Genomic DNA, 12,136 nt, shown 5'->3' with positions numbered 1-12,136 from the left:
GCGAGGCATCTATCTTCATGACAGGGAAGCCAATAAACAAATACAAAGTAACAGGCACCACACCAGACGAGACGCTGCTGTGAAGAGCGTAAGGCAGGTGAGGGGGGGACGGGAGCTCTTTGCGGGGCTGGGGAGGGGTCGTGCTTTTTTCCAACAGGGTGGCCGGGGAAAGCTGCTCTGACAAGGCGGCAGTCGAGCCGAGGCCTAAGGAAAGTGAAAAAGCAAGATGTTTAAGAGAAAAGCGTCCCGGGGAGAGAGCAGCCCGGCGCGTCCGAGGAACTGCGGAGAGGCCGGCGCAGGCGAGGTAGAGTGAGCCGGGGGGCCGGGAGAGACCGGCGAGCCGGGGCCGGGTGGTCCGGCCTCCGGGCTCCGAGGGGACGCGCCTGGGACTCAGAGCGAGGCGGGAGCCCGGTACGGTTCCGAGCAGAGTGACGTGACATCTTAGCGGTCATCCTAACAGCCCTTATAGGAAGGCCATCCCCAGGGAAGGGGCAGTCGGCCACCTCAATGTCCCACAGACCCGGGATTAAAGTTTGATCGCTGCCGGCACGAAAGAGGCTGGCCTCGGAGAGGGGCCGTGGGCGCAGCGGCGCCGGCTCTCCCCGAGAAGCTGGCTGGGGCCCCCGCGGCGCCGGGGGTTACTAGTCAGGCCCGGTGGCACCGTGTGGCCTGACCACGGCACGAAGCCACTTGGACTCATTTAGACCTCGTGGCCAAACAGCTTGGACTTGGGTTTTACCACAGCCCTCGGCGAGGAGCACAGCAGGGGTCGCTGCCCAGGGCACACGTGGGGCCACGCAAGTGACCTAAGAGTCCACAGCCGGAGCCCTGCGTGCAGAGCAGCCGACCTCTTCCCTTCTGTGGGTTTTGTTTTCTTGCTGGTCGCGGCCTCTACACCAACGTCACACTCTGACGACAGGCGCAGCCACACTCGAGTGTCACTGGCCTGGGTCTCGGGGGCTCCAGGTGCCCCGTCACGCTGGCCCGAGACCAGGTTTTGTATTACTCCTCCGCATTGTCCCTGCAGTGAGGTAGGCCCCCCTCTTCTAATGTTCTGGGCTTTAGGGCTCAAGATCACATTTGTCCTAAAATCTATTAAGTAACAATGAGTGGAGGAGACAGTGTGCGGAGTTGTAGGAAAAGTCGCCTAAAGACTGAGCAGGAAGGAGTGGCCTTTTGCCCTTTCTCCTCCCTCCTTCCTACCACCTGGAATATGTGAATAATGGCTGGAGCTCTGGCCACCCTCTTGAACTCTGAGGTAGCCTTGAGAATGGAAGCCGTACACTAGGATTCAGGATCAGAAAGATAAAGCCGGGCGGCCCTGCTGCTGCCAGCCCAGCTGCTGGACAAGTGTGAGAGAAGAAACTCCTCTGCTTGGATTACTGTTAGGTGGGGTTTTCTCCTACATCCAAGCCCCGAGGCTAAAATGTCTTCCAGGGATGAGGACAGCCTTACCTGCTCCCCCAGAGCCCCTGAACTGACCCCGTAAACTGGCCGGCAGCCTGTGGCTGGAACAAGCCTGCGAGTGCCATGTGGTTTCTCAACTGACTGCATGACCTAAAGCTGGGGTTGTGCAGACACCTGGCCTTCCGACTTCTCCCGAGAAACTGCAGGGCCTGGGGCAGAGGCCCCCATGCCTCGTGCCAGCAGCTGGCAGGGCCGAGCCATGGGGGCCTCCTTTCCCCAGTCCATCAGCACCCCTGTCACCTCGGGCCTACCTGTCCTACCTGTCCTACCTGTCCTACCTGTCCTACCTGGCCTACCTGGGCTGCCTGGGCCACCCGGGCTGCTGGCTCGTTGCACTATTTTACCTGCATCGCCCCCAGGAACTCACACCCTCATGACCCTGGAGCTACAAGACCTCACGTCTTGACCTGGGCAGACCACGGACACCGCGGAGAAGGAAGGGAAGGAGGACGGCTGCCACGGAGCGGGGACAGCCAAGAGGCGCCCACGGCAGGAGGCCAGGAGAGGCTCCGAGGTGGGAGCTGGGGCCCGCCTGACGCCCGCCTGCCTCTCCTTGTCCTCTCCCATCTTTCTGGAAGGATTGTCTCCACTGTTGAGACGCTCCTACGGCTCTCGAGACGAGAACATCCCCTCAGGGGATTTTTTAAAAGGAATTAACTAAACAGATGCCTGAACCCAGACTCAAGCCATGGAATGTAAGGGTGACATGTCATTTTACCTTTTATTTTTTTTAATTTTTTAAGGATTTATTTTTATTTATTTCTCCCCCCCCCCCCCAGTTGTCTGCTCTCTGTGTCTATTCACTGCATGTTCTTCTTTGTCCACTTCTGTTGTCAGCAGCACGGGAATCTGTGTCTCTTTTTGTTGCGTCATTTTGTTGTGTCAACTCTCCGTGTGTGCAGTGCCATTCCTGGGCAGGCTGCACTTTCTTTCACGCTGGGCGGCTCTCCTTACGGGGTGCGCTCCTTGTGTGTGGGGCTCCCCTATGCGGGGACACCCCTGTGTGGCAGGACACTCCTTGCGCACATCAGCACTGTGCATGGCCAGCTCCACACGGGTCAAGGAGGCCCGGGGCTTGAACCACGGACCTCCTCTGTGGTAGGCAGACGCCCTAACCACTGGGCCAAGTCCGCGTCCCTCATTTCACCTTTTAAAAATCAGTTTCGGTCCTCTTTGGAAAAGGGAAAAACCTCAGAACACTGAAGGCAGTTGAAGGTGTGGCTCCCACACTTCCCCCGGTTCCAGCCCTGCTGAACAAATGCAAGTGGAGACCGAGCCAGCCTGTCGGGAGACGGCGCTCGTCTCTCCATCCCGCCTGGTTTCTCGGGGCGTCCCTGCTTCCTCCATGGGAGGCAGGCGCACGGCGGCAGCTTTGCAGGGTCTGCCCAGCGCTGTCGTCGTTGGCAGGTGACAATCTCAAACTCCCCCACCAAGAAAATAAACCGACGATCGTCCCGGTCAACCTCCCAGGCTACGGTCCCCAAATAGGCTTCCCCTCCTTCCCCTCAGCGTCGACTTTCTGGTCTCCATCCTCAAGTAACTTGGAACTAGACTCCGGGGCTATCGTGCCACCAAAACTCGGCTCTCCTCGCAAGCACTGCCCGCCGGGTCAGGGCGAGCCGCCCGGTTCGCAGAACCAAATGGAGCTGAGCAACTGGATGCTGTAGCAGTTTGATAGTATTGATGAATTCCAAAAAGAAATATTGGATTATGTTTGATAACTGATCTTCTACTCTGGGTACATGAGATTATACTGGATTCAGAGGTTTGCTCGATTAAGTAATATGTGAACCTCTTGCGCCAGTAGGGCGCTGAGTCCCTGCCCCTTGGTGGGTGGGGACTCGCAGATAAAAGGCATGGCAAGGGACAGAGGTGAGGGCCCTTCATGTTGGAGTTTTGATGCTGGAGTTTGATGCTGAAGCTGGAGCCCTGGGTAGCGAGGAACCCTGAACCCAGAGAGAAGGAAGACCCTGGAAGGGAGGAGCCCAGGAAGCCTGAGCCCTGGCAGACGTCGGCAGCCATCTTGCTCCAACACGTGGAAATAGACTTTGGTGAGGGAAGGAACTTATGCTTTATGGCCTGGTATCTGTAAGCTCCTACCCCAAATAAATACCCTTTATAAAAACCAGCAGATTTCTGGCATTTTGCACCGCACCCCTTGGCTGGCTGACACAGCTCCAATACCACGGCCCCCCAAAGCGGTGGGCTCCCCGGAGCGCGCCGTAGGGTGACTCAGCTGCTTTCCTTGGAATGTAGCTAATTGGGGCACTAAATACACACATCCTGCTTTGGTTAATTTTCCCCCTGGGATTTGAAATCCTACAGCTACGAGAGACAGCAAATCCAGGGAGCGATTCCCCAGTTGTCAGGCCTTCTCAATGGGTGGGAAGTGGGGCCCTCGTCCAGGAAGGCAGGTGGATTTTAAAGCGTGTGAACCAGCCTCCTGGCTGAGCTCCTCGTCACAGCGGCAGAGAGGAGGGGGCCCGGTGCTGCCACCCCAGCCACGTCGGAGCCCCCTCGCCTGCCGCCGGCTGCCGCCCACGCCATCCTCCTCTGAAAGTCCCCGTGCCGCGAGTGAAGGCTGAAACTTCAGCGCCACGTCCCCTGGGTGGGCCAGTCACCCCCGAGGGGACGTGCCGTTTATGCGGCAGGCTGGTTGACCGTGGCCAGGGGAGGGGCCAGCCAAGGGCAGCCTGTGGGCCAAGCCCGCCCCCCGCCTGGCTGGAACGCGACGCTTTAGGGGCGCACAGCCACAGCCGTGCGCTGGCGAGCCTGGGGGCGTCCGTGCCGCCACGGCGGAGCTGAGGAGCAGCGACAGGGACCGCGTGGCCAGCTGCGCTGGGGCTGCCTACCGGGGGCGCCGGGAGCGTCTGCCCTGCCCTCGCGGGCGCCCGCCAACGTTTTGCTCCGCTCTCCCCACCGACGGGCCCCTGGCACGCGCCCATACGGGGGCGAGCTACGCACTTGCGTCGCTTCCAGACGCCGGCCCTCCCTGACTTCTCAGGTAGCGTTTAGAAGGGAAACTCCCCGACACATGTGACCGTGACCAAACGCCCAAGGTGAGGTCACCGGAGGCGCGCAGAGCAGAAGCACGTCCAGAAAGCCAGCGGCGCCGAAGCACCAGGCAGACTGGGGCCGAGGCACAGCCTGCGAAGGACGGGCACCTGCCCTCCCGTGTGCGGGCCCCCAGCCGGGGCCGTTCCAGGTGAGTGGAGACCCGGCTGGAGGGGCGGAGGCGCTGCGGGGCCCACGCGCCCTGGAGAGCCGGAGCCGGCCCGCTGGCAGGTGACCGTGCTGGCAGCGCCCCCGGATTTCAGTCGCCGTGCTGTGGTGGCGCAAGGAAGCGGCCTTGTTCTTGGGAAGAGCAGGCCGAAATCGTCACCAGCAGAGGGGCTTGAGATTTGTTTTCCTTCTTTTTTTTTAAGGAAGTACTGAGGCTTGAACCCAGGACCTCGTACGTGGGAAGCAGGCGCTCAGCCACTGGGCTACATCCGCTCCCCCAATTTATTTTCAAATAGATGATCCTGGGGGAAAGTCTCTGTCTTTCACTATTTCTCTCTCCACCTCCCTTCTCTGTCTCTCTCTGTCTCTGTCTCTCTCTGTCTCTCTGCATCTTTCTCTGTCTCCTCTCTCTCTCTCTCTCCATCTCTCTCTGTCTCTCTCTCTCTGCATCTCTCTGTGTGTCTGTGATGGTTAAGGTCTTGTGTCAACTTGGTGAGGTTATGGTGCCTAGTTATTAGGTCACGCACTGGCCTGATTGTTACTGAGAAGATATTTCATCGATGGATTTGCATCTATAGTTAGTTGATTGCATCTACCATCAACAAAGGAGATTGTCTTCAGCAATGAGGGGCGTCTCCTCCTCCAACCAGTTGGAGATTTAAAGCTACACCCGAGGACCTCAGCAGTCGGGGGGAAGAGCATCTACCTCCACTTCCACCGGCTGCTCCTGGGAAATGCGATGTCCCTTCCTTGGAGTTCTGACGTGCAGTCGGCTGGTCATCCAGGTCGCCAGGCCCCTGAGCCCCCCGTGCGAGCCCTTCTACCCGGCCTGTGAACGTGCATGCTCTCCCGTCGCTTCTGGAGAACCTAACGCGTGCCTCTCCCTCTGCCTGCGCGTCCCCGATGGGAAGCCAGGCTGTGGGTCACCCTGGGGTCCGTGCCCCCCAGGTCAGCTCTCTCCAGGCCAGTGACGCACAGGAGAGCGGCCATGAGGCCTCGCGCCCGGGCTGCAGGGCCCAGCGCAGGACGCCCCCCGGCCGGCCATCCCGGGGCAGCTGCTGCAGGGCCTGCGCGTCTCCTTGGACCGCATGGCCTTCGGATTTGGAGGAAAGTGGCCTTGGACGGTGAGCCCTTGTCCCCTGGGGCAGATGGGCAGTTCTCCTAAAACCAGAAGGGAGATGCTAAAGGTCAGGCAAATGCTGGTTTGGCTAATGTGACCGGTTCTCTAATCCATTTACCCTTTTCCTGATTAATTCAGGGCAGTGATGCCCTCAAACGCTATTGGAGCTAGAGGTAGCCGTGTTAAACCCTTCCAGCCAAGGAGAGGTAAGCAGAGGTCTGATGTGGGTACAGAGGAAATGATGCTGGGGAAGTTTTTGCTTCCCTGATAAAGGAGAACAGATGAGGTTAGTGTCATCTCTCACTCCTCATGCTCCTTCTTCCTATCCTAAATGTACATGTGATGGCTGGAGCTATAGCAACCATCTTGCAACCACGAAGGAAGGACCAAGAACAGCAGCCCTGCTCTTTCCGCCATCTGGGAGCCTGTGGAGACCGCGCATCACGCAGATGCAATGGCAGCCTTGTATTTCCCCATACTCTATCTATATGAAACGTCTCCATCAAAAAGGAATTTGCCCAACATGCTTAAGAAACGAGAGGGAGCATGCTGGAAGAGCTGTGTTGCAAGATTTTAAGCAGAATCTTCGTTTTGTTTTAAGGCCTGCTGGGAACAGGACTTCTAAAATGGCACACGTGTCTGGAAGGCTGAGGTCCAAAGCCACTTTCGCTGGCTGTCAGCGGGCTCTGGAACCAGAGGGGGCACACAGCCCTTCTTAAAACTGAAGGTGTTTATGCCCGAGGTGAAACTGAATTCTATTTGGGCAAGAGATGTGCTTCTGTGTACACAGCAAAAAAGAACACAGCGACTCCGGGCGGCAAACCTAACAAGTGAGAGTAATCCAGGGAAAGGTAGCTCGTGCCCACGGAAAAGGCGGCACGGTTCGTGCTGAGTGCCGAAGCCACCGTCCAGCTAAGGCCATTGGACACCAAATCCGTGTGACACTGCACCCCTCAAGGATTTAAACTTATTGAAAAGTAAATAAATAAAACTGTGGATTTTTCTCTTAAAAAAATAAAATAAAATAAGAGTAGCAGCCCCGACGTTCTCGAGCTGCAGGATCATCGAGAGCCGCTGACTATACCCAGTTCTCGTGTTTACGCCCTGCCCGTTGTGCGTGCTGGTACTTTTGTCACACCGTTTTCTAACTGGTACAGAAATGGTTTTCTTCCTCTTTACGTTAGGCTCCAAGAAGAGTTGTGATAAAATTTACTGTATTATACCCTCTTAGGGTTTCTTCCTGTGTCCTCTGCCATAAGATAATTTTCAGTTAAACCTATGAACTTGATTCTTAAATCCTGATGCAGGCAAAACTCGCTTTGGGAGAGGGGCCTGCATTGGCCAAGGATTCCCACTTCCCTTCCCCAAACTGAACACTTCCCACTCTATTTCATAGTTCCCGTGCCGCGGGTATACTTAAGCTGTGGCCCCAGCGCTAAGCCTATTGAAACAGGGGCAGGTGTCTCCAGTACCCAATGGCAGAAGCCGGGCTGCACCTGCTCGGCCCCCGACCACCCAGCCGCCCGCCCGCGTGCTCTGAGCCTGCCGGTGGGTCATCTGCTCTCGTCGCTGGGCCATGCTCGGATGCTGTGCGCCCAGAGCTCTGCCTGATGCTAACCCAGGAGCGTGCGTGAGACGCGTCTGTCAAAACAGACCCGGAGGGCAAGGCGAGCCCCAGAAAGAGCTTTGCCCCAGCCTGGCCAGGCAGGGGTGGGGGGGGGCAGGGGAGCTTGCCCACCACTGACCAAAAGCGAGCGCGCCCGGCAGCCCCAGCGGGCCCAGGCGGCGAGTGGAGGAGCAGCTGGGGACCCGGGGCAGGCGCGGGCCCTGGAGGCAGCACTGGTGAGATGGGCCCGTGCAGCAGGGCCTTCCTCGAGGGTGAAGGGCCCCCACTGAGAGCTGCTCCCCGGGCGGAGGCGCCAGAGCCCAGGAGTCGAGGCCGCCGCCAAGTTCCCCGGGGAGGCCACGGTAGGGGGGCCCCGAAGAGCTCCCCAGGGTTCCCATGGAAGGCACGGGGCTCTTGGGGCGGGGCCCAGGGGGGTGGGGCCAGGGAGGCGAGGGGTCCTGGGCAGCCACGAGGCACGGGGGGGGCAGGGTCACCAGCAGGACCGGGAGGGGCGTCAGGGGACAGACACCGCCGAGGGGGCCGGGGCACGAGGGGGCCGGTGTCACGGACCCTGAGGGCCGAGGGTGGCCTGCCCACTGAGCTCGCCTCCCGCATCCTTGACCGCCATGAGCGGAGCACGGCCTTGATGCCCTGGGCAGCAGCTCTGCCTTCAGCCCCAGACTGGGACTAGAGCAGGTCCCCCAGCCTGACGCCAGCTGTCCACGTGGGCCCTGCTGGGCTTCCATCAACCTGCATGCCCATGAGTGTGAGAAGCGATGCTGGTTCTTCCACTTGGCGATGTGTGATCGCTCGTTATGCAGCACTAGCTTGCTGATAGCTTCCCCTCACTGAAGACACACGGCCCACGTTGCAGCAGGGGAGCGTCGACGTCTGTGCCCTGTGCTCAAGAATGACAGCTGGTAGTCAGAGCCCTTCCAGTCCATGTGCTTTAGGAAGTCCAACAGGGCCATGCTAGAGGCTTCGGGCACCATGTGGATTTCCCCAGGTCTCCCAGGAGACGCGCACGGACTAAATATCCACAGGCATCAGCAACATGTGTCTGCAAGCGTGCATCACTGCCACGGTGTGCACCGCACAGTCCCACCTGCCTGACCCCTGCTGAGGCCTAGGCCTGCTGGAGTACCGGCGGGGGGCCAGGAACAAGCCTCACACGTGGCCGTTTGCGTCCAGGTGGACAGCATCCAAGACACACACATGCTGCATGCACACGCAGCCGTGCATGCCACAGTACTGCATGCACACATAGCCATGCATGCCACAATACCACATGCACATGCAGCTGTGCGTGCCACAGTACTGCACACGCACACAGTCGTGTGAGCCACACATAGTGCATGCACACACAGCTGTGCTTGCCACACATACTACATGCACACGCAGTCGTGCATGCCACAATACTGCACACACACATAGTCATGCTTGCCTTCTCTCCCTTTGTTGGTGGCAGAGATTTAAGGAGTTGTAACATTTTTCAACTGCATAGAATACTTCCATTATCCTGCACAGGCATCTCCCACTTTGTCAACAATCTGCCTAAAAAAATCCAAAGTTCTGTGTGAAACTGTTCCCTGGGATCCAATTTTCTATTACTTTAAATTGGGAAAGTTATTACGCATTATACGCAAACACAAAGACCCTAACCAGTTCCCTGAAACATAACTAAAACCCAGTGGATGCCTATACAAGATAAATTGTCGTGCCAGCAGGTACGAGCCCTAAAATGTCACTTCCTGGCCCCCAGGCGGCTCCCGGAGCTGTCGCCGACAGCTGCTTTAACGGAGTAACTCGGGAGGCGCAGGGACGCCAGGGCCACCCTGCGCAGCCTTTCCAAACGTCCCCTCCACGTTCACAGGGTCCACGCGCTGCATTTTGATTGTAATTTGAGATTTTGTTCATTTATCATTTTGCTTAAAGTGCTGTCTTGAGACTTGGGATCCAAAAATTGCCTTTTCTCTTTAAAGAGCTACCAAGAAACCATGTTTCTACAAGTTGGCTCTGTGAAGTTCGGTCTTACTGGCCCAGCGTTACTTCCTGGAACCTGCTCACCAGCGAGACGTCGTGTTGGGGGACCCCGTTTTCTGAGACCTGGAGGCCTGGACCTCGTGGGGCTGAGCTGGCCTCACAGCGCCACTTAGTGTCCACGTGACCTGGAGAATGTTCTAGAATGCTCAGCTCCCTCTGTCATAAAACAGAAATAATAATAGGCTTATAAGAATGAAATGAAATGGTGCATATTTTGCTCAGAGACGCGTATGTAATACTCTTGTGGGAGGTTAACCTCCCACCCCGAGGATGCAAACGGAACCACGGGGCCGCTTCGGCTCACAGGAGAAAGATGGAAACGGGAGCCGGAGTGACGTGCTCGCCTCCAGGTGCAAAACTTGGCGGGGCAGCACGGGGTCTTCCGCGCTCTGCGATCACGGGGGCGCGTGCCCCGAGGAGCCTCCTCGGCCGCGGGCGCTGCGCGGACTGTGCAGGCAGGTGGCGGCTGAGAAACCCGCGCGCCCTTCGCCCGCAGGCCCCGAGCTGCCCCTTGTCCGTTACCGCGTGTCACTTAGCCCACCCTGACCGGGGCGGCGGGCGCGCGGTGGCCTCGCCACACGTGCCTCCCGGGGGCAGCCCAGAGAGGCCGCTCCGGGGCGCCCGCTTCGCTCTCCCCACACGTCCTTCTTCATTCCACGGACCCCTCCGCCAGGCAGGGCGAAACCGGGGACCCCCGAGGAGGCCCACACACCCCGAGTATGATTTAGGAATTACAGCACGCCCCCCACGCGTCCCCCAGGACGGCGTTTTCTGGGTTCCGGGTCACCCTCCCGCGCCCCTGGCCAGGAGCCCCTGACGGGACGGCCCCCCAGGGACACCTGGCACCTCGCCGAGCCGCCCTTCCTGCGCTGCCTCACGGGACGACACCCGTCCCGCTTCCTCTGGGAGCCCCCGGAGCCGAGCCTGGCCCGCCCCGCCTCGGGGGCCCCGCCGGCACCCGGGGACCCCCGCCTGTCCTCGGGAGGGGGCGCCTGGCTCCCAGCTCCTGCTCTCCCCTCGGGGGAGAAGCCGAAATCTCTGGCCATGCTCGGCTGCTGATCCCCCTGCCACTCGCGCCACCCCTCGCCCGGGTCCCAGGGCCGCCTCCCGCCCGCTGCGCCCAGGGGCGGCGATGTGTCTTTACCTCGCTCAGGCTCTCCTCCTCCATGCAGGCCTCCAGCCACCGCCCTCCCGGGTTAGCCCCAGCCCGCCCGGAGCCGCCACTGCCGCGCTGGCCGCACCTGGCCTGCTCCGCGGGCCCTCAGGCCCGGCTCCGGCGCCCCCAGGGACCCTGTCCTCCAGAACGCTCTGCAGCCAAACGCGGGGCGAGCACGGGGGGGCCTCCCGGCGGGGCGGGGGCAGGGGGCCCGGCTCCTGAGGTGCCACGTCAGTGCCCACCGCAGAAAGCACCAGAAAACCTGAAGGAGAACCACCGCCGGCCCTCTGCGGCAGTGACCTTGGCTCGTGTTTGCGGCGCCTGCCTTCCTTGCTTATAACACGGGGAGCGCGCTCCTGACTTGCTTCTGGGTTTCCTCCTGTCCTGTAACCTGACTTACTCTACTTACCGTTTCCCGTGATGCTCCTGACTTGCTTCTGGGTTTCCTCCTGTCCTGTAACCTGACTTACTCTACTTACCGTTTCCCGTGATGCAAATCCAGCACTTGAACGCTGCCCGGCGCAGGCGACCCCGGCCCCTCCGTGGCCTTCCCGTGGGCCCTGCAGGGACACCCGTGGCCACGAAGGTCACGGCTCCTCTCAGGGGCTCCGCGGCGGTGGATTCCTGGGAACAAAACACCCGGTCAAGGGTGGGCTCCCGTTTGCGTTCCGGATGTTTCCACCTGCGTCCGCCGGCAGCGGCCCCCTCCCCTCGGCCTCGCGGGCGCCGGACGGTGGCATTTTTTTTTTTTTTTAAACTTAGATGCTTTTTTTTTTTTTTTTAATTTATTTATTTAATTTCCCCCCCTCCCCCGGTTGTCTGTTCTCTGTTTCTATTTGCTGCGTCTTGTTTCTTTGTCCGCTTCTGTTGTCGTCAGCGGCACGGGAAGTGTGGGCGGCGCCATTCCTGGGCAGGCTGCTCTTTCTTTTCACGCTGGGCGGCTCTCCTTACGGGGCGCACTCCTTGCGCGTGGGGCTCCCCCACGCGGGGGACACCCTTGCGTGGCACGGCACTCCTTGCGCGCATCAGCACTGCGCATGGCCAGCTCCACACGGGTCAAGGAGGCCCGGGGTTTGAACCGCGGACCTCCCATGTGGTAGACGGACGCCCTAACCACTGGGCCAAAGTCTGTTTCCCGGTGGCATTTTTTTTTTTTTATTGCAGTGTGGACTTTACCTGGATCCTGATTGAAACACAAACTGCGTATGAACTTTGCAAATTTGAATATATTAAGAAATTATTCAGGTTTTAGCTCTGAGAACAGTGCCTGTAGTATGTTTTGAGGACTCACCTAGTGAAATAAAACATTTATGAATAAAAGCAGAAGTCTGGGGGATTAAGCAGGGAGATGGATCAAGCAAGATTAGCCACAGGTTGGAGACTGCTGAGGGCGAGCGGCAGGCACGTGGGTTGCGTTTTTCGCTGTCACTGCGATGTGCGGGCACAGAGCGCAGTCCCGGAAGGCGCCGCCGGCTTGGCCCAGCGAGGGCGACGCTTAGCAGGTCACAGCCGTGCTGTCCCC

The sequence above is a fragment of the Dasypus novemcinctus genome, chromosome 19 (genome assembly GCF_030445035.2).
Source record: "Dasypus novemcinctus isolate mDasNov1 chromosome 19, mDasNov1.1.hap2, whole genome shotgun sequence".
In the NCBI taxonomy this organism is placed as follows: Eukaryota; Metazoa; Chordata; class Mammalia; order Cingulata; family Dasypodidae; genus Dasypus; species Dasypus novemcinctus.
The sequence above is the reverse complement of the archived record's forward strand: the minus strand, read 5'-3'. Positions refer to the sequence as shown.